This window comes from Nerophis ophidion, linkage group LG29 (genome assembly GCF_033978795.1).
Source record: "Nerophis ophidion isolate RoL-2023_Sa linkage group LG29, RoL_Noph_v1.0, whole genome shotgun sequence".
NCBI lineage: Eukaryota > Metazoa > Chordata > Actinopteri > Syngnathiformes > Syngnathidae > Nerophis > Nerophis ophidion.
This window is the reverse complement of record NC_084639.1, coordinates 29,483,001-29,507,623: the sequence shown is the minus strand read 5'-3', so window position 1 is coordinate 29,507,623 and position 24,623 is coordinate 29,483,001. Positions and strand designations below refer to the sequence as shown.

The 24,623-nt window shown below is 36.1% G+C and overlaps 1 long non-coding RNA gene across 1 annotated transcript; it reads left to right on the top strand.

Moving 5' to 3' along the window:
• Window positions 1-18,611: 18,611 nt before the first annotated feature.
• On the top strand, window positions 18,612-22,932 carry LOC133545972 (uncharacterized). Its single transcript, XR_009804950.1, has 5 exons — window positions 18,612-18,691; window positions 19,225-19,302; window positions 19,835-19,912; window positions 22,491-22,562; window positions 22,679-22,932. It is a non-coding gene; the product is annotated as an uncharacterized LOC133545972 (long non-coding RNA).
• The last annotated feature ends 1,691 nt before the right edge of the window (window positions 22,933-24,623 follow it).

The following is a 24,623-nucleotide window of genomic DNA, read 5'->3' as shown; positions in this document are numbered from 1 at the left end:
TGTTTACAAATGTGTGTGTCCATACATCAATGTGTGTGTGTGTGTCATCCATTTTACATGTTTACAAATGTGTGTGTCTATACATCAATGTGTGTGTGTGTGTCATCCATTTTACATGTTTACAAATGTGTGTGTCTATACATCAATGTGTGTGTGTGTGTGTCATCCATTTTACATGTTTATTAATGTGTGTGTCTAAACATCAATGTGTGTGTGTGTCATCCATTTTACATGTTTACTAATGTGTGTGTCTATACATCAATGTGTGTGTGTGTCATCCATTTTACATGTTTACAAATGTGTGTGTCTATACATCAATGTGTGTGTGTGTGTGTTATCCATTTTACATGTTTACTAATGTGTGTGTCTATACATCAATGTGTGTGTGTGTCATCCAATTCAAATGTTTTTCTAACGTGTGTGTCTATATATCAATGTGTGTGTGTGTCATCCATTTTACATGTTTACTAATGTGTGTGTCTATACATCAATGTGTGTGTGTGTCATCCATTTTACATGTTTACTAATGTGTGTGTCTATACATCAATGTGTGTGTGTGTCATCCATTTTACATGTTTACAAATGTGTGTGTCTATACATCAATGTGTGTGTGTGTGTGTTATCCATTTTACATGTTTACTAATGTGTGTGTCTATACATCAATGTGTGTGTGTGTCATCCAATTCAAATGTTTTACTAATGTGTGTGTCTATACATCAATGTGTGTGTGTGTGTCATCCAATTCACTTGTGTACTAATGTGTGTGTCTATACATCAATGTGTGTGTGTGTGTCATCCATTTTACATGTTTACTAATGTGTATCTATACATCAATATGTGTGTGTGTGTGTCATCCAATTCACTTGTGTACTAATGTGTGTGTCTATACATCTGTGTGTGTGTGTGTCATCCAATTCACATGTTTACTAATGTGTGTGTCTATACATCAATGTGTGTGTGTTATCCACTTTATGTTTACTAATGTGTGTGTCTATACATCAATGTGTGTGTGTGTCATCCATTTTACATATTTAACAATGTGTGTGTCTATACATCATTGTGTGTGTGTGTCATCCAATTCAAATGTTTACTAAAGTGTGTGTCTATACATCAATGTGTGTGTCATCCATTTTACATGTTTACTAATGTGTGTGTCTATACATCAATGTGTGTGTGTGTCATCCATTTTACATGTTTACTAATGTGTGTGTCTATACATCAATGTGTGTGTCATCCAATTCACATGTTTACTAATGTGTGTGTCTATACATCAATGTGTGTGTGTGTCATCCATTTTACATGTTTACTAATGTGTGTGTCTATACATCAATGGGTGTGTGTGTGTCATCCATTTTACATGTTTACTAATGTGTGTGTCTATACATCAATGTGTGTGTGTGTGTCATCCAATTCACATGTTTACTAATGTGTGTGTCTATACATCAATGTGTGTGTCATTCATTTTACATGTTTACTAATGTGTGTGTCTATACATCAATGTGTGTGTGTGTGTCATCCATTTTACATGTTACTAATGTGTGTGTCTATACATCAATGTGTGTGTGTGTCATCCAATTCACATGTTTACTAATGTGTGTGTATACATCAATGTGTGTGTCATTCATTTTACATGTTTACTAATGTGTGTGTCTATACATCAATGTGTGTGTGTGTGTCATCCATTTTACATGTTACTAATGTGTGTGTCTATACATCAATGTGTGTGTGTGTGTCATCCATTTTACATGTTACTAATGTGTGTGTCTATACATCAATGTGTGTGTGTGTGTCATCCAATTCACATGTTTACTAATGTGTGTGTCTATACATCAATGTGTGTGTCATCCATTTTACATGTTTACTAATGTGTGTGTCTATACATCAATGTGTGTGTGTGTCATCCATTTTACATGTTTACTAATGTGTGTGTCTATACATCAATGTGTGTGTGTGTGTCATCCAATTCACATGTTTACTAATGTGTGTGTCTATACATCAATGTGTGTGTGTGTCATCAATTTTACATGTTTACTAATGTGTGTGTCTATACATCAATGTGTGTGTGTGTCATCCATTTTATGTTTACTAATGTGTGTGTCTATACATCAATGTGTGTGTGTGTCATCCATTTTACAAGTGTACTACTGTGTGTGTCTATACATCAATGTGTGTGTGTGTCATCCATTTTCTTTGTTTCCTTATGTGTGTGTCTACACATCAATGTGTGTGTGTGTGTCATCCATTTTACATGTTTACTAATGTGTGTGTCTATACATCAATGTGTGTGTGTGTCATCCAATTAGCATGTTTACTAATGTGTGTGTCTATACATCAATGTGTGTGTGTCATCCATTTTACATGTTTACTAATGTGTGTGTCTATACATCAATGTGTGTGTGTGTGTCATCCAATTCACATGTTTACTAATGTGTGTGTCTATACATCAATGTGTGTGTCATCCATTTTACATGTTTACTAATGTGTGTGTCTATACATCAATGTGTGTGTGTCATCCATTTTACATGTTTACTAATGTGTGTGTCTATACATCAATGTGTGTGTGTATGTCATCCATGTTACATGTTTACTAATGTGTGTGTCTATACATCAATGTGTGTGTGCGTCATCCAATTCACATGTTTACTAATGTGTGTGTCTATACATCAATGTGTGTGTGTGTCATCCAATTCACATGTTTACTAATGTGTGTGTCTATACATCAATGTGTGTGTGTGTCATCCAATTTACATGTTTACTAATGTGTGTGTCTATACATCAATGTGTGTGTGTGTCATCCATTTTACATATTTAACAATGTGTGTGTCTATACATCATTGTGTGTGTGTGTCATCCAATTCAAATGTTTACTAAAGTGTGTGTCTATACATCAATGTGTGTGTGTGTCATCCATTTTACATGTTTACTAATGTGTGTGTCTATACATCAATGTGTGTGTGTGTCATCCATTTTACATGTTTACTAATGTGTGTGTCTATACATCAATGTGTGTGTGTCATCCATTTTATAAGTTTACTAATGTGTGTGTCCATACATCAATGTGTGTGTGTGTGTCATCCAATTCAAATGTTTACTAAAGTGTGTGTCTATACATCAATGTGTGTGTGTGTGACATCCATTTTACATGTTTACTAATGTGTGTGTCTATACATCAATGTGTGTGTGTCATCCATTTTACATGTTTACTAATGTGTGTGTCTATACATCAATGTGTGTGTGTCATCCATTTTACATGTTTACTAATGTGTTTGTCTATACATCAATGTGTGTGTGTCATCCATTTTACATGTTTACTAATGTGTGTGTCTATACATCAATGTGTGTGTGTGTCATCCAATTCAAATGTTTACTAATGTGTGTGTCTATACATCAATGTGTGTGTGTCATCCATTTTACATGTTTACTAATGTGTGTGTCTATACATCAATGTGTGTGTGTGTCATCCAATTCACATGTTTACTAATGTGTGTGTCTATACATCAATGTGTGTGTGTCATCCATTTTACATGTTTACTAATGTGTGTGTCTATACATCAATGTGTGTGTGTGTCATCCAATTCACATGTTTACTAATGTGTGTGTCTATACATCAATGTGTGTGTCTATACATCAATGTGTGTGTGTGTCATCCATTTTACATGTTTACTAATGTGTGTGTCTATACATCAATGTGTGTGTGTGTCATCCATTTGACATGTTTACAAATGTGTGTGTCTATACATCAATGTGTGTGTGTGTCATCCATTTTACATGTTTACTAAAGTGTGTGTCTATACATCAATGTGTGTGTGTGTGTCATCCATTTTACATGTTTATTAATGTGTGTGTCTAAACATCAATGTGTGTGTGTGTGTCATCCATTTTACATGTTTACTAATGTGTGTGTCTAAACATCAATGTTTGTGTGTCATCCAATTCACATGTTTACTAATGTGTGTGTCTATACATCAATGTGTGTGTGTGTCATCCATTTTACATGTTTACTAATGTGTGTGTCTATACATCAATGGGTGTGTGTGTGTCATCCATTTTACATGTTACTAATGTGTGTGTCTATACATCAATGTGTGTGTGTGTGTGTGTGTGTCATCCAATTCACATGTTTACTAATGTGTGTGTCTATACATCAATGTGTGTGTCATCCATTTTACATGTTTACTAATGTGTGTGTCTATACATCAATGTGTGTGTGTGTCATCCATTTTACATGTTTACTAATGTGTGTGTCTATACATCAATGTGTGTGTGTGTCATCCAATTAGCATGTTTACTAATGTGTGTGTCTATACATCAATGTGTGTGTGTCATCCATTTTACATGTTTACTAATGTGTGTGTCTATACATCAATGTGTGTGTGTGTGTCATCCAATTCACATGTTTACTAATGTGTGTGTCTATACATCAATGTGTGTGTGTCATCCATTTTACATGTTTACTAATGTGTGTGTCTATACATCAATGTGTGTGTGTGTGTCATCCAATTCACATGTTTACTAATGTGTGTGGCTATACATCAATGTGTGTGTGTGTCATCCATTTTACATGTTTACTAATGTGTGTGTCTATACATCAATGGGTGTGTGTGTGTCATCCATTTTACATGTTTACTAATGTGTGTGTCTATACATCAATGTGTGTGTGTCATCCATTTTACATGTTTACTAATGTGTGTGTCTATACATCAATGTGTGTGTGTATGTCATCCATTTTACATGTTTACTAATGTGTGTGTCTATACATCAATGTGTGTGTGTCATCCATTTTACATGTTTACTAATGTGTGTGTCTATACATCAATGTGTGTGTGTGTCATCCAATTCACATGTTTACTAATGTGTGTGTCTATACATCAATGTGTGTGTGTGTCATCCAATTTACATGTTTACTAATGTGTGTGTCTATACATCAATGTGTGTGTGTCTATACATCATTGTGTGTGTGTGTCATCCAATTCAAATGTTTACTAAAGTGTGTGTCTATACATCAATGTGTGTGTGTGTCATCCATTTTACATGTTTACTAATGTGTGTGTCTATACATCAATGTGTGTGTGTGTCATCCATTTTACATGTTTACTAATGTGTGTGTCTATACATCAATGTGTGTGTGTCATCCATTTTATAAGTTTACTAATGTGTGTGTCCATACATCAATGTGTGTGTGTGTGTCATCCAATTCAAATGTTTACTAAAGTGTGTGTCTATACATCAATGTGTGTGTGTGTGACATCCATTTTACATGTTTACTAATGTGTGTGTCTATACATCAATGTGTGTGTGTCATCCATTTTACATGTTTACTAATGTGTGTGTCTATACATCAATGTGTGTGTGTCATCCATTTTACATGTTTACTAATGTGTGTGTCTATACATCAATGTGTGTGTGTGTCATCCAATTCAAATGTTTACTAATGTGTGTGTCTATACATCAATGTGTGTGTGTCATCCATTTTACATGTTTACTAATGTGTGTGTCTATACATCAATGTGTGTGTGTGTCATCCAATTCACATGTTTACTAATGTGTGTGTCTATACATCAATGTGTGTGTGTCATCCATTTTACATGTTTACTAATGTGTGTGTCTATACATCAATGTGTGTGTGTGTCATCCAATTCACATGTTTACTAATGTGTGTGTCTATACATCAATGTGTGTGTCTATACATCAATGTGTGTGTGTGTCATCCATTTTACATGTTTACTAATGTGTGTGTCTATACATCAATGTGTGTGTGTGTCATCCATTTGACATGTTTACAAATGTGTGTGTCTATACATCAATGTGTGTGTGTGTCATCCATTTTACATGTGTACTAATGTGTGTGTCTATACATCAATGTGTGTGTGTGTCATCCATTTTACATGTTTACTAAAGTGTGTGTCTATACATCAATGTGTGTGTGTGTGTCATCCATTTTACATGTTTATTAATGTGTGTGTCTAAACATCAATGTGTGTGTGTGTGTCATCCATTTTACATGTTTACTAATGTGTGTGTCTAAACATCAATGTTTGTGTGTCATCCAATTCACATGTTTACTAATGTGTGTGTCTATACATCAATGTGTGTGTGTGTCATCCATTTTACATGTTTACTAATGTGTGTGTCTATACATCAATGGGTGTGTGTGTGTCATCCATTTTACATGTTACTAATGTGTGTGTCTATACATCAATGTGTGTGTGTGTGTGTGTCATCCAATTCACATGTTTACTAATGTGTGTGTCTATACATCAATGTGTGTGTCATCCATTTTACATGTTTACTAATGTGTGTGTCTATACATCAATGTGTGTGTGTGTCATCCATTTTACATGTTTACTAATGTGTGTGTCTATACATCAATGTGTGTGTGTGTGTCATCCAATTCACATGTTTACTAATGTGTGTGTCTATACATCAATGTGTGTGTGTGTCATCAATTTTACATGTTTACTAATGTGTGTGTCTATACATCAATGTGTGTGTGTGTCATCCATTTTATGTTTACTAATGTGTGTGTCTATACATCAATGTGTGTGTGTGTCAACCATTTTACAAGTGTACTACTGTGTGTGTCTATACATCAATGTGTGTGTGTGTCATCCATTTTCTTTGTTTCCTTATGTGTGTGTCTATACATCAATGTGTGTGTGTGTGTCATCCATTTTACATGTTTACTAATGTGTGTGTCTATACATCAATGTGTGTGTGTGTCATCCAATTAGCATGTTTACTAATGTGTGTGTCTATACATCAATGTGTGTGTGTCATCCATTTTACATGTTTACTAATGTGTGTGTCTATACATCAATGTGTGTGTGTGTGTCATCCAATTCACATGTTTACTAATGTGTGTGTCTATACATAAATGTGTGTGTCATCCATTTTACATGTTTACTAATGTGTGTGTCTATACATCAATGTGTTTGTGTGTCATCCATTTTACATGTTTACTAATGTGTGTGTCTATACATCAATGTGTGTGTGTATGTCATCCATTTTACATGTGTACTAATGTGTGTGTCTATACATCAATGTGTGTGTGTGTCATCCAATTCACAAATGGGTACTAATGTGTGTGTCTATACATCAATGTGTGTGTGTCATCCAATTCACATGTTTACTAATGTGTGTGTCTATACATCAATGTGTGTGTGTCATCCAATTTACATGTTTACTAATGTGTGTGTCTATACATCAATGTGTGTGTGTGTCATCCATTTTACATATTTAACAATGTGTGTGTCTATACATCAATGTGTGTGTGTGTCATCCATTTTACATGTTTACTAATGTGTGTGTCTATACATCAATGTGTGTGTGTGTCATCCATTTTACATGTTTACTAATGTGTGTGTCTATACATCAATGTGTGTGTGTCATCCATTTTATAAGTTTACTAACGTGTGTGTCCATACATCAATGTGTGTGTGTGTGTCATCCAATTCAAATGTTTACTAAAGTGTGTGTCTATACATCAATGTGTGTGTGTGTGACATCCATTTTACATGTTTACTAATGTGTGTGTCTATACATCAATGTGTGTGTGTCATCCATTTTACATGTTTACTAATGTGTGTGTCTATACATCAATGTGTGTGTGTGTGTCATCCATTTTACATGTTTACTAATGTGTGTGTCTATACATCAATGTGTGTGTGTGTCATCCATTTTACATGTTTACTAATGTGTGTGTCTATACATCAATGTGTGTGTGTCATCCATTTTACATGTTTACTAATGTGTGTGTCTATACATCAATGTGTGTGTGTGTCATCCAATTCAAATGTTTACTAATGTGTGTGTCTATACATCAATGTGTGTGTGTCATCCATTTTACATGTTTACTAATGTGTGTGTCTATACATCAATGTGTGTGTGTGTCATCCAATTCACATGTTTACTAATGTGTGTGTCTATACATCAATGTGTGTGTCTATACATCAATGTGTGTGTGTGTCATCCATTTGACATGTTTACAAATGTGTGTGTCTATACATCAATGTGTGTGTGTGTCATCCATTTTACATGTGTACTAATGTGTGTGTCTATACATCAATGTGTGTGTGTGTCATCCATTTTACATGTTTACTAAAGTGTGTGTCTATACATCAATGTGTGTGTGTGTGTCATCCATTTTACATGTTTATTAATGTGTGTGTCTAAACATCAATGTGTGTGTGTGTGTCATCCATTTTACATGTTTACTAATGTGTGTGTCTAAACATCAATGTTTGTGTGTCATCCAATTCACATGTTTACTAATGTGTGTGTCTATACATCAATGTGTGTGTGTGTCATCCATTTTACATGTTTACAAATGTGTGTGTCCATACATCAATGTGTGTGTGTGTGTCATCCATTTTACATGTTTACAAATGTGTGTGTCTATACATCAATGTGTGTGTGTGTGTCATCCATTTTACATGTTTACAAATGTGTGTGTCTATACATCAATGTGTGTGTGTGTGTGTCATCCATTTTACATGTTTATTAATGTGTGTGTCTAAACATCAATGTGTGTGTGTGTCATCCATTTTACATGTTTACTAATGTGTGTGTCTATACATCAATGTGTGTGTGTGTCATCCATTTTACATGTTTACAAATGTGTGTGTCTATACATCAATGTGTGTGTGTGTGTGTTATCCATTTTACATGTTTACTAATGTGTGTGTCTAAACATCAATGTTTGTGTGTCATCCAATTCACATGTTTACTAATGTGTGTGTCTATACATCAATGTGTGTGTGTCATCCAATTTACATGTTTACTAATGTGTGTGTCTATACATCAATGTGTGTGTGTGTCATCCATTTTACATGTTTACAAATGTGTGTGTCCATACATCAATGTGTGTGTGTTTGTCATCCATTTTACATGTTTACAAATGTGTGTGTCTATACATCAATGTGTGTGTGTGTCATCCAATTCACATGTTTACAAATGTGTGTGTCTATACATCAATGTGTGTGTGTGTGTGTCATCCATTTTATAAGTTTACTAATGTGTGTGTCTATACATCAATGTGTGTGTGTCATCCAATTCACATGTTTACAAATGTGTGTGTCTATACATCAATGTGTGTGTGTGTGTGTCATCCATTTTATAAGTTTACTAATGTGTGTGTCTATACATCAATGTGTGTGTGTCATCCATTTTACATGTTTACTAATGTGTGTGTCTATACATCAATGTGTGTGTGTCATCCATTTTACATGTTTACTAATGTGTGTGTCTATACATCAATGTGTGTGTGTCATCCATTTTACATGTTTACTAATGTGTGTGTCTATACATCAATGTGTGTGTGTGTCATCCAATTCACATGTTTACTAATGTGTGTGTCTATACATCAATGTGTGTGTGTGTCATCCAATTCACATGTTTACTAATGTGTGTGTCTATACATCAATGTGTGTGTGTGTGTCATCCATTTTACATGTTTACAAATGTGTGTGTCTATACATCAATGTGTGTGTGTGTGTCATCCATTTTACATGTTTATTAATGTGTGTGTCTAAACATCAATGTGTGTGTGTGTCATCCATTTTACATGTTTACTAATGTGTGTGTCTATACATCAATGTGTGTGTGTGTGTGTGTCATCCATTTTATATGTTTACTAATGTGTGTGTCTATACATCAATGTGTGTGTGTGTGTCATCCATTTTACATGTGTACTAATGTGTGTGTCTGTACATCAATGTGTGTGTGTGTCATCAATTTTACATGTTTACTAATGTGTGTGTCTATACATCAATGTGTGTGTGTGTCATCCAATTCAAATGTTTTTCTAATGTGTGTGTCTATATATCAATGTGTGTGTGTGTCATCCATTTTACAGGTGTACTAATGTGTGTGTCTATACATCAATGTGTGTGTGTGTCATCCAATTCATATGTGTACTAATGTGTGTGTCTATACATCAATGTGTGTGTGTGTCATCCATTTTACAAGTGTACTACTGTGTGTGTCTATACATCAATGTGTGTGTGTGTCATCCATTTTACATGTTTACTAATGTGTGTGTCTATACATCAATGTGTGTGTGTGTGTCATCCAATTCACATGTTTACTAATGTGTGTGTCTATACATCAATGTGTGTGTCATCCATTTTACATGTTTACTAATGTGTGTGTCTATACATCAATGTGTGTGTGTGTGTCTATACATCAATGTGTGTGTGTCTATACATCAATGTGTGTGTGTCATCCATTTTACATGTTTACTAATGTGTGTGTCTATACATCAATGTGTGTGTGTGTGTCATCCAATTCAAATGTTTTTCTAACGTGTGTGTCTATATATCAATGTGTGTGTGTGTCATCCATTTTACAGGTGTACTAATGTGTGTGTCTATACATCAATGTGTGTGTGTGTCATCCATTTTACAGGTGTACTAATGTGTGTGTCTATACATCAATGTGTGTGTGTGTCATCCAATTCACTTGTGTACTAATGTGTGTGTCTATACATCAATGTGTGTGTGTGTGTCATCCATTTTACATGTTTACTAATGTGTATCTATACATCAATATGTGTGTGTGTGTGTCATCCAATTCACTTGTGTACTAATGTGTGTGTCTATACATCTGTGTGTGTGTGTGTCATCCAATTCACATGTTTACTAATGTGTGTGTCTATACATCAATGTGTGTGTGTTATCCACTTTATGTTTACTAATGTGTGTGTCTATACATCAATGTGTGTGTGTGTCATCCATTTTACAAGTGTACTACTGTGCGTGTCTATACATCAATGTGTGTGTGTGTCATCCATTTTATGTTTACTAATGTGTGTGTCTATACATCAATGTGTGTGTGTGCCATCCAATTCACATGTTTACTAAAGTGTGTGTCTATACATCAATGTGTGTGTGTGTGTCATCCACTTTACATGTTTCCTTATGTGTGTGTCTATACATCAATGTGTGTGTGTGTCATCCAATTCACATGTGTACTAATGTGTGTGTCATCCATTTTACATGTTTACTAATGTGTGTGTCTATACATCAATGTGTGTGTGTCATCCATTTTACATGTTTACTAATGTGTGTGTCTATACATCAATGTGTGTGTGTCATCCATTTTACATGTTTACTAATGTGTGTGTCTATACATCAATGTGTGTGTGTCATCCATTTTACATGTTTACTAATGTGTGTGTCCATACATCAATGTGTGTGTCATCCATTTTACATGTTTACTAATGTGTGTGTCTATACATCAATGTGTGTGTGTCATCCATTTTACATGTTTACTAATGTGTGTGTCTATACACCAATGTGTGTGTGTGCCATCCAATTCACATGTTTACTAAAGTGTGTGTCTATACATCAATGTGTGTGTGTCATCCATTTTACATGTTTACTAATGTGTGTGTCTATACATCAATGTGTGTGTGTGTCATCCATTTTACATGTTTACTAATGTGTGTGTCTATACATCAATGTGTGTGTGTCATCCATTTTACATGTTTACTAATGTGTGTGTCTATACACCAATGTGTGTGTGTGCCATCCAATTCACATGTTTACTAAAGTGTGTGTCTATACATCAATGTGTGTGTGTCATCCATTTTACATGTTTACTAATGTGTGTGTCTATACATCAATGTGTGTGTGTGTCATCCAATTCACATGTTTACTAATGTGTGTGTCTATACATCAATGTGTGTGTGTGTTATCCATTTTACATGTTTACTAATGTGTGTGTCTATACATCAATGTGTGTGTGTGTCATCCATTTTACATGTTTACTAATGTGTGTGTCTATACATCAATGTGTGTGTGTGTTATCCATTTTACATGTTTACTAATGTGTGTGTCTATACATCAATGTGTGTGTGTCATCCATTTTACATGTTTACTAATGTGTGTGTCTATACATCAATGTGTGTGTGTCATCCAATTCACATGTTTACTAATGTGTGTGTCTATACATCAATGTGTGTGTGTGTTATCCATTTTACATGTTTACTAATGTGTGTGTCTATACATCAATGTGTGTGTGTGTTATCCATTTTACATGTTTACTAATGTGTGTGTCTATACATCAATGTGTGTGTGTCATCCATTTTACATGTTTACTAATGTGTGTGTCTATACATCAATGTGTGTGTGTCTATACATCAATGTGCGTGTGTATCATCCAATTCACATGTTTACTAATGTGTGTGTCTATACATCAATGTGTGTGTGTGTCATCCATTTTACATGTTTACTAATGTGTGTGTCTATACATCAATGTGTGTGTGTGTCATCCATTTTACATGTTTACTAATGTGTTTGTCTATACATCATTGTGTGTGTGTGTGTCTTCCATTTTACATGTTTACTAATGTGTGTATCTATACATCAATGTGTGTGTGTGTCATCCAATTCACATGTTTACTAAAGTGTGTGTCTATACATCAATGTGTGTGTGTCTATACATCAATGTGCGTTTGTCAAAGTGACATATGGGGACATTTTTATGAAATTTCACCTTACATATGAGGACCTGTTGAAATATGGGGACATTTTCCATGTCCCCATATTTCCCGCAATGCTATCGTGTTCTAGACCCTCCCAGCATGTTCCCAGACCAAAAATCTCTGAAGTCTTCATTTGTCAAATTTTCAGAAAAAGTGTGTGAAAGTGTGTTTAATTTTTTTGCTCACCTTCGATTTTGCCCCTAGTGGCCATCTTTGCTATTATGACACACACACACACACACTTGTCCTCATATGTCATATGTCCTCATATGTCATGTGGGTCAGAAACTCACACACTCCAACATTTTGAAAAACATCTAACCATTACAGCAATAAACATACTCTTGAATTCTGAATCAAATAACAACACATTTTCAACTGATCTTATGATCTCATCCTTTTTAGTGTTAGTTTTATCTATTAATTTGGTTTATCTGGAGAGGATTTGGGCTAGACAATTAGTAATAAAGGGATTATGGTGATGATTTAATTTGTTTGATTCAGTATTTTACTGTATTGGACTTTTTGCTATTCTGTTGACTAAAATACAATGCCGCACAATAATTGCTTTAAATGTGCCTGAAATGTAGGTTTTTGCATAAAAAAAACAACCTTCAACCTTGATTGAGACAAAGGCAATAATTCAAATGCAATTCAAACTACACACAGTATTTAATATTTTCAAATGGTTACAATAGCACATTATTTGGGTATTTTTATCTTTGGGGCAAATTTAGGATTAATATGGGGATTGTTTTTGGAGGTATTCACTTTACATGGTGTTCAAGATGGTTACTTCCGCCCACTCTGAAGAGTCTCGGCGTCTGATTGGTCCAATTTTCAGTTAGGCGCCGCCTGATTGGCCGCTGGACGATGTCTGCTCCTAACAGAGGGCTAAATCACTAGTTAACTATTTTCATCATGGAAGTTATACAGCTCACGTATCACACTTAATATTGAATATATATATAAAAAGGGTTTTCCAAAAGGACCATTTATAATCGAAATACACAACTTCACACACGATTTTGAGCACAACAGAGCGCTCAGTGAACAGCACTTCCGGGACCTGCAGCACCAGAGGGGGACATCTATCTTGGTCACAAACAATCTTTGACAGTCTTCGACAGCATGGTTGAATCAGGTGAGCATAAAATGGAGTTTAACGTAATTAAATAGACCAATGTTTTTTAACATAGGAAAATAGTTCATTATAATCAACAGTTAAATGTTGTTGTTATTAATTGCAATCAGATTTGATTTTATGAGGTTAAATTAAGCATTTCAGTTCTGGGCCAAGGCCAAGGCATTTAACATTTTTTTTTTAAAGTTGCATGGAAGATTATGAGTAGCAGTGATTGTCACACACACACTAGGTGTGGTGAAATTATTCTCTGCATTTGACCCATCACCCTTGATCACTATGCTAGTAAACCTTTCTTAATTTTAAACTAGACGACTAGAGTTCTTCAAATTGTTTATACTTTTTTTCAAATACAAATATTTCAAGCTGATAATCACTGTGGAGTTGGCATGTTACTGATATTGTTACATTAGTACTTTGTTTGAGAAGCTTCATGGCTGCACTGAGCCTAAATTTAACAGTTTTTGAAGGGTTTAGTTCTTTGTTTTATTTCTGTGTCACTGACTTTTTTCATTTTTATGTCTAGATTTGTTAGGCGCATCAACACATGATATAGACATCGTGTCCAAAAGAAGAGCGAGATGTAATCCTGAGGCTGAAGCCACCGAGTTTATTTGATCTGGATGTGACAAGTCTTGTTTTAAGGCCCAGTGGATCAATGATTGGAAAGGTATGTCTTGTTATGTATCATATCAATGGTAACTGTATCAACATCTCATTTGGATCATTTCCTTACAGTCTAATAGAGGTTGTATTATATGGCTTTAATTAGAAGTGTTTGGAATAACAGCGTTCCACGTCCCAAGAGCTAGCTTCTGTAGCCGAGGATCGGACCGCCAAGTGCCCTGTCTTCGGCTGCCGCCCAGTTCACAATGCACCCGACCTCTATGGCCCCTTGGAGTCTTGTTCACGAGTGAGGGAAGAGTGGATGGTGAGATCGACAGGCGGATCGGTGCGGCGTCTTCAGTAATGCGGACGTTGTATCGATCCGTTGTGGTGAAAAAGGAGCTGAGCTGGAAGGCAAAGCTCTCAATTTACCGGTTTACCGGTCGATCTACGTTCCCATCCTCACCTATGGTCATGAGCTTTGGGTTATGACCGAAAGGACAAGAACACGGGTACAAGCGGCCCAAATGAGTTTCCTCTGCCGTGTGGCGGGGCTCTCCTTTAGAGATAGGGTGAGAAGCTCTGCCATCCGGGAGGAACTCAAAGTAAAGCCGCTGCTCCTCCACATGGAGAGGAGCCAGATGAGGTGATTCGGGCATCTGGTCAGGATGCCACCCGAACGCCTCCCTAGGGAGGTGTTTAGGGCACGTCCAACCGGTAGGAGGCCACGGGGAAGACCCAGGACACGTTGGGAAGACTATGTCTCCCGGCTGGCCTGGGAACGCCTCGGGATCCCCCGGGAAGAGCTAGACCAAGTGGCTGGGGAGAGGGAAGTCTGGGCTTCCCTGCTTAGGCTGCTGCCACCGCGACCCCACCTCGGAAAAGCGGAAGATGATGGATGGATGGATGGATGGTATAATAGCGGTATATGAAAACGATGTTACTAATGCTGTTACTTTTACCGGTAACGAGTAATCTAATAACTTTTATGTACGCTACAACGCTGTTACGATGCGTTTTATGTAATGTGGCATGCTACTTTTGATGTGATTGTATGTCAACAAGACAGCGTTAGAAGCACAAAAGGGTTAGTGCAGGTAATATCTTTTTACTAATGAAAGCAACCCCCGGAAGTAATTACGAACACGATATCAAATAGAAAGAGGCCTCATCCACACGCGAACAAAAACATTCAACAGAACTATCTTAACTGCCACTGCTAAGCTAAAAAATACAGCTGAACTATTCTGCTATGTCTGGGCGCTGAAGTCCCACGTCACTTGGCAAAAGGCACAGCTTTTTAAAGGCACACACACACTCTGCTCTCATGAAATGTCTCTCAACTGCATATGCTAGATATTTAAAACGTTTCTTTTTCAAGTAACACATTAATTACAAACCCCGTTTCCATATGAGTTGGGAAATTGTGTTAGATGTAAATCCATCCATCCATCCACCTCTTATTCCCTTGTGGGGTCGCGGGGGGCACTGGCGCCTATCTCAGCTACAATCGGGCGGAAGGCGGGGTACACCCTGGACAAGTCCAAACGGAATAATTTTTTTTACAAATAATAATTAACTTAGAATTTCATGGCTGCAATACGTGCCAAAGTAGTTGGGAGAGGGCATGTTCACCACTGTGTTACATCACCTTTTCTTTCAACAACACTCAATAAACGTTTGGGAACTGAGGAAACTAATTGTTGAAGCTTGGAAGGTGGAATTCTTTCCCATTTTTGTTTTATGTAGAGCTTCAGTCGTTCAACAGTCCGGGGTCTCCTCTGTCGTATTTTACGCTTCATAATGCACCACACATTTTTGATAGGACTGCAGGCCGGCCAGGAAAGTACCTGCACTCTTTTTTTATGAAGCTGAACACGTGCTGAATGTGGCTTGGCATTGTCTTGCTGAAATAAGCCGGGGCGTACATGAAAAAGTCGGCGCTTAAATGGCAGCAAATGTTGTTCCAAACAGATGGGTAACTTACAGATGTGTAAGTTACCCATGCCTTGGGCACTAATGCACCCCCATACCATCACACATGTGTAAGTTACCCATGCCTTGGGCACTAATGCACCCCCATACCATCACAGATGCTGGCTTTTCAACTTTGCGTCGATAACAGTCTGGATGGTTCGCTTCCCCTTTGATCCGGATGACACCATGTTGAATATTTCCGTAAACAATTTGAAATGTGGACTCGTCAGACCACAGAACACTTTTCCAATTTGCATCAGTCCATCTTAGATGATCTCGGGCCCAGAGAAGCCGGCGGCGTTTCTGGATGTTGTTGATAAATGGCTTTCGCTTTGCATAATAGATCTTTAACTTGCACTTACAGATATAGCAACAAACTGTATTTAGTGACAGTGGTTTTCTGAAGTGTTCCTGAACTCATGTGGTGATATCCTTTAGAGATTGATGTCGGTTTTTGATACAGTGCCGTCTGAGGGATGGAAGGTCACGGTTATTCAATGTTAGTTTCCAGACATGCCGCTTACGTGGAGTGATTTCTCCAGATTCTCTGAACCTTTTGATGATATCATGGAGCGTAGATGTTGAAATCCCTAAATTTCTTGCAATTACACTTTGAGAAAGGTTGTTCTTAAACTGTTTGACTATTTGCTCACGCAGTTGTGGACAAAGGGGTGTACCTCGCCCCATCCTTTCCTGTGAAAGACTGAGCATTTTTTGGGAAGCTGTTTTTATAGCCAATCATGGCACCCACCTGTTCCAAATTAGCCTTCACACCTGTGGGATGTCCCAAATAAGTGTTTGATGAGCATTTCTGAACTTTATCAGTATTTATTGCCACCTTTCCCAACTTGTTTGTTGCGTGTTGCTGGCATCAAATTCTAAAGTTAATGATTATTTGCACCAAAAAAATGTTTATCAGTTTGAACATCAAATATGTTGTCTTTGTAGCATATTCAACTGAATATGGCTTGAAAATGATTTGCAAATCATTGTATTCTGTTTATATTTACATCTAACACAATTTCCCAACTCATATGGAAACGGGGTTTGTACTTAATTTAATAATTATTTACATTTATGAAAGAGTAATTCTGTTTGTAATTGAATTTTTAGTCAAGTAACGACTATTATTATTCCTTTTTAAAACAGATATTCCAAACATTGTTAATTGATAAACTGTTTTATCAGGATATGGTGTATTTGCTCTTGCATCAATTTAAAAAGGTTATTTTGTGGTCGAGTACCGAGGGAAGTTCATCTCAAGACATGAGCGGGACAAGAGACAGAAACCCTCTATAAATATCTTTACTATTTATCTGGCATTATATGCTCATAATGTTAACAACAAAAAGTGCTGATAATGTTATAATTAATAAGTTCTAACATTATTTTTATGTGTTTTGTTGCAGACACCAACTGTTGATGTTCTATCTCAACATTCTCCAGATTCATGTGAGCGATAAACCGACTTCATTCCTCCAACAGGTTATTACTTGACTATTTTACTATCCATCCATCCATCCATTTTCTACTACCTGTCCCTTTTTTGGGTTGGCGGGGTGTGCTTGAGCCTATCTGAGCTGCATTCGGGCGGAAGGCGGAGTACACCCTGGACAAGTCGCCACCTCATTACACGGCCAACACAAATAGACAACATTTATACTCACATTCACACACTAGGGCCAATTTAGTGTTGCCAATCAACCTATCCCCAGGTGCATGTCTTTGGAGGTAAGATGAAGCCGGAGTACCCGGAGGGAACCCACGCAGTCACGGGGAGAACATGCAAACTCCACACAGAAAGATCACGAGCCCAGGATTTAACTCAGGACTACTCAGGACCTTCGATTTGTGACGCACATGCACTAACCCGTGTCCCACCGTGCTGCCCTATATCTGCTAAAAACTTGACACAACCTATACTTCAAAAGACATTTAATCCTTTTAACCTCTCACAGATCAGTTTATATGACAAAAATGTTTTAAGCGTACTTCCATGTTAGTCTGTGGAATTTACAACTCATGTTTAGCAAAACAGGAGATGTTACAGGTCAGCAACATGAATTCTATATGTGATCACTTGTCATGTACTCATATTGTTTGAACTAAAAAAGACTTCAGTGTGTTTCATATAAGGTCCTCATATTTTTCTGAACCACATTAGTGTGTGTTACAATGTTTAATTCAAAGCTTTAAAATGAGTGTTTCAATCCAGGTCCTCATATTTTCTGAAACACATTTTAGTGAATGTTACTTTCTTAAATAATAGTCTAAGAGCTAAAACGCTATAATAATCTTTACTGTTCATGTAGAATTATATGCTCATAATATTATCAACCAAAAGTGGTTGTTAATGTTATAATTAATTAGTTCTGACATTATATTTTTGTGTTTTGTTGCAGACACCAACTGTTGGGGTTCTATCTCAACATTCTCCAGATTCAGATGTGAGCGATAAACCGACTTCATCCCTCCAACAGGTTATTACAAGTCTATTTTTACTATATCTGCTCTAAATGTGACCCAACCTATATTTTGAAAGACATTTATTAATTTTAATCTCTCACAGATCAGTTTATATGACAACATTTTCATAAGGGTACATCCATGTTAGTCAGTAAGGAGTTTGGAACTCATGTTTAGCAAAACAGGAGATGTTACAAGTCAACAACATACATTCTACATGTGACCACTCGTCATGTCCTTATATTGTTTGAACCAAGAAAGACTTAGGTGTGTTTCATATAAGGTCCTCATATTTTCTAAACCAGATTAGTGTGTGTTACAATGTTAATGTCCAAGCTTTAAAATGAGTGTCTCAATTCAGGTCCTCATATTTTCTGAACCAGATTTTAGTGTGTTTTATATTCTTAATTAATTGTCTAAGAGCTGAAACTCTGTAATAATATTTTCTATTTATCTGGCATTGTATGCTCAGAGTTTTATCAACAAAAAGTGCTGATAATGTTATAATTAATTAGTTCTGACATTATATTTTTGTGTTTTGTTGCAGAAACCAACTGTTGAGGTTCCATCTCAACATTCTCCAGATTCAGATGTGAGCCATTAACTGACTTCATCCCTCCAACAGGTTATTACATGTCTATTTTTACTATATCTGCTCTAAATTTGACCCAACCTATATTTTGAAAGACATTTATTTATTTTAATCTCTCACAGATCAGTTTATATGACAACTTTTTCGCAAGGGTACATCCATGTTAGTCAGTAGAAAGTTTAGAACTCATGTTTAGCAAAACAGGAGATGTTACAAGTCAACAACATAAATTCTACATGTGAGCACTCGTCATGTCCTTATATTGTTTGAAGCAAGAAAGACTTAGGTGTGTTTCATATAAGGTCCTCATATTTTCTGAACCAGAAAATGTGTGTTACAATGTTAATGTCAAAGCTTTAAAATGAGTGTCTCAATTCAGGTCCTCATATTTTCTGAACCAGATTTTTGTGTGTGTTACATTCTTAATGAATTGTCTTAGAGCTGAAACTCTGTAATAATCTTTACCCTTTATCTGGCATTGTATGCTCAGATTTTTATCAACAAAAAGTGGTGAGAATGTTATAATTAATTAGTTATGACATTATATTTTTGTGTTTTGTTGCAGAAACCAACTGTTGAGGTTCTATCTCAACATTCTCTAGATTCAGATGACAGCCATAAACAGACTTCATCCCTCCAACAGGTTATTACATGTCTATTTTTACTATATCTGCTCTAAATTTGACCCAACCTATATTTTGAAAGACATTTATTAATTTTAATCTCTCACAGATCAGTTTATATGACAACATTTTCGTAAGGGTACATCCATGTTAGTCAGTGGGGAGTTTGGAACTCATGTTTAGCAAAACAGGAGATGTTACAAGTCAACAACATAAATTCTACTTGTGAGCACTCGTCATGTCCTCATATTGTTTGAACCAAGAAAGACCTAGGTGTGTTTCATATAAGGTCCTCATATTTTCTGAACCAGAGTAGTGTGTGTTAAAATGTTAATGTCAAAGCTTTAAAATGAGTGTTTCAATTCAGAAAATGCAGTGCCTCTTGTTTACAGCCGGTTTCTGCAGCGCTGTTTTCATTGATCAAAGTATTTTTTCGGTGGTCGTGTTTTTGGTACATAACTTGTAAATAGTGCGCAAATAATAGGCTATATATATATAAATACATTCAAACCCCGTTTCCATATGAGTTGGGAAATTGTGTTAGATGTACATATAAACAGGATACAATGATTTGCAAAGAATTTTCAACCCCAATTCTGTTGAATATGCTACAAAGACAACATATTTGATGTTAAAACTGCTAAACATTTTTTTTGCAAAGAATTTAGGGATTTTACCATCTACGGTCCGTAAAATTATCAAAAGGTTCAGAGAATCTGGAGAAATCACTGCACGTAAGCGATGTACTGCATTAAAAACCGACATCAGTGTATAAAAGATATCACCACATGGGCTCAGAAATACTTCAGAAAACCACTGTCAGTTACTACAGTTGGTCGCTACATCTGTAAATGCAAGTTAAAACTCTACTATGCAAAGCAAATGCCATTTATCAACAACACAGAGGAACGCCGCGGGCTTCGCTGGGCCCGAGCTCATCTAAGATGGACTGATGCAAAGTGGAAAAGTGTTCTGTGGTCTGACGAGTCCACATTTCAAATTATATACAGAAATTGTGGACGTGGTGTTCTCCGGAACAAAGAGGAAAATAACCATCCGGCGCAAAGTTCAAAAGCCAGCATGTGTGATGGTATGGGGGTGTATTAGTGCCCAAGGCATGGGTAACTTACACATCTGAGAAGGCACCATTAATGCTGAATGGTCCATACAAGTTTTGGAGCAACATATGTTGTCATCCAAGCAACATTATCATGGACGCCCCTGCTTATTTCAGCAAAACAATGCCAAGCCACGTGTTACAACAGCGTGTCTTCGTAGTAAAAGAGTGCGGGTACTTTCCTGGCCCGCCTGCAGTCCAGACATGTCTCCCATCGAAAATGTGTAGCGCATTATGAAGCGTAAAACACGACAACTTAAGCTGTACATCAAGCAAGAATGGTAAAGAATTCCACTTTCAAAGCTTCAACAATTAGTTTCCTCAGTTCCCAAACGTTTATTGAGTGTTGTTAAAAGAAAATGTGATGTAACACTGTGGTGAACATGCCCTTTCCCAACTACTTTGGCACGTGTTGCAGCCATGAAATTCAAAGTTAATTATTATTTGCAAAAAAAAAAAGTTTGAGTTTGAACATCAAATATGTTGTCTTTGTAATGCTTTCAATTGAATATGGGTTGAAAAGGATTTGCAAATCATTGTATTCAGTTTATATTTACATCTAACACAATTTCCCAACTTTTATGGAAACGGGGTTTGTATATATATTAGGGCTGGGCAATGATTAAAATTTTTAATCGAAGTTAATCACACTATTTCTCTTATTAATCGCAATTAAATGCATTGTATACGCAAAGCCCAATAATGAATTCAAAAGTAGTGTGTAGTGCACCTTTATTGGAATATTCTTCCACATGAACAAAAGCGCCAAAACATTTGTTGAGCAAACACAATTTAAATCAGTCCTTGTTAAACAGTAGCAGTTAAATAGCAAATTTTATGAAAATCAACTCAAAAAATGTAAATACAAACATTTAAGCTTATTACTACCACTGCCAGGGTATTTAAGTTATCCTGTTTGTTATGGAAAATAAATATAATCTACATACAAAACTCTGAGCCACAATCATAACATCTGAACAGGCAATTTCTGAGGTAACAGCAGAAACATTTTTTTTTTATCAGGGATCTTATGTTTAAAAAACCTATATTATAGGTAGTGGGCTGTTTTAGGGAATTTTGGATCAAATTATCCGTAGTAGTAATATTAATAATGTTGTGTTTATTCTGCGTAGTGCACTTAAAATAATTATGACCATATCTGTTTGCTTGGTGCTTTGATAAACTGAACGCATATACATGGTACTATATTGTAATGTAATGAGCCAGGGGAAAAAAGAACTACCCTACCCAGCATGCAACAGGAGTGACGAGCATGCGCGGTAGCCCGGGATAGGTTGTGTCGCTATGACGGCATCTTGTATGTTGTGATATGCACGCTCTGAAAGTAAACGTTAAGAACTCAGCCAACACTCCTCGTCTGCATTATTCATAAATAGACGGACAACACATATACTCCGCTGCTTCACAAAGCACAATATGTTAAATGTTTACTTTTACAGTTTTCTAATTCTTCCTTTCAGATTGACAGCAGGACAAATCGCTGGAAGTGGGTATGTCTCAAGCTTCTTCCACTTGGTCCACTCCAAAGCGGGGTAAATAAATAATCCACATCATTTACTAGAATATTATATTACGTTTTGCCCCTTTTCACTGTGTTATAGTCATTATTCCTTCAGTAAGAAATTGTATTTTGTCTCCTTTATGACAGCTGCAAAGGGGAAGAAGTGGAAGTAGTTGAATGACACATGTTGCATTTTGTAACTGGCAACAAAGTACCAGGTAAAAAAGATTGTGAAGCCTGCCTCCATAAAGAACTAGTAGCTCTACAGGACAGAGATTGGCTTGCCATCAAGTACTACATCCATAACAGAATTATATTAAAAAAAGGGAAAAAAAATGTTTTCCCACATCTTCTGTGGTAGTTTGAGTATGTTACCAGCAATTAAAAAAGCAAAATAAACAGCAAGCGTTTTGAATTTATTCCAGATAATTCTTAGCGACAAAATCCACAAAAACAATTCAGTTACACTTAGTCGACAATTACATTTTTACCCGTGTTTCTTTTAAACTCTTCTTGGTTTTAGATTACAGTAGCATGGGATTGGGATTTTTTTTTTTAAATGACAACACATCAACTAAACCAACTCAGGTGGTTTTGTTAAGTCTCTGATGTCATTAGCCTCATATGTCACATGAACCTGAAATCTTTAACACTCTGTGATGTCATGGTTGTCATATTTCACAAACTTGAAATCTTAAACACTCTGTGACGTCATGGTCATCATATGTCACATGAACTTGAAATCTTAAACACTCTGTGACATCATGGTCATCATATGTCACATAAACTTGAAATCTTAAACACTCTGTGATGTCATGGTCATCATATGTCACATGAACCTGAAATCTTAAACACTCTGTGACGTCATGGTCGTCATATGTCACATAAACTTGAAATCTTAAACACTCTGTGACGTCATGCTCCATCATATGTCACATGAACCTGAAATCTTAAACACTCTGTGATGTCATGGTCGTCATATGTCACATAAACTTGAAATCTTAAACACTCTGTGACGTCATGCTCCATCATATGTCACATGAACCTGAAATCTTAAACACTCTGGTCTTCATTTGTCATCTAAACCTGACAAGTCCTCATATGTACCATAAAAATCAGGTTCAGAAAAAAACAAAAGAGTTGCAAAAATCTCAATAGACCACTGTGTTTCTAAAATTCTGGTTCACTAACCGTCTGATTCCCAGGCCTGTAGGACCATTGGAAAGGCATGTCCCCATATGTCACGTTTTTGTCATAAGTCCTCATATGTCACCCAAACACGTATGTGTGTGTGTGTGTCATCCAATTCACATGTTTACTAATGTGTGTCTATACATCAATGTGTGTGTGTCTATACATCAATGTGTGTGTGTGTCATCCAATTCAAATGTTTACTAATGTGTGTGTCTATATATCAATGTGTGTGTGTGTCATCCAATTCACATGTTTACTAATGTGTGTGTCTATATATGAATGTGTGTGTGTGTCATCCATTTTACATGTTTACTAATGTGTGTGTCTATACATCAATGTGTGTGTGTCATCCATTTTACATGTTTACTAATGTGTGTGTCTATACATCAATGTGTGTGTGTGTCATCCATTTTACATGTTTACTAAAGTGTGTGTCTATACATCAATGTGTGTGTGTGTCTTCCATTTTACATGTTTACTAATGTGTGTGTCTATACATCAATGTGTGTGTGTGTCATCCATTTTACATGTTTACTAATGTGTGTGTCTATACATCAATGTGTGTGTGTCATCCATTTTACATGTTTACTAATGTGTGTGTCTATACATCAATGTGTGTGTGTGTCATCCATTTTACATGTTTACTAATGTGTGTGTCTATACATCAATGTGTGTGTGTGTGTCATCCATTTTACATGTTTACTAATGTGTGTGTCTATACATCAATGTGTGTGTGTGTCATCCATTTTACATGTTTACAAATGTGTGTGTCTATACATCAATGTGTGTGTGTGTCATCCATTTTACATGTTTACTAATGTGTGTGTCATCCATTTTACATGTTTACTAATGTGTGTGTCTATACACCAATGTTTGTGTGTCATCCAATTCACATGTG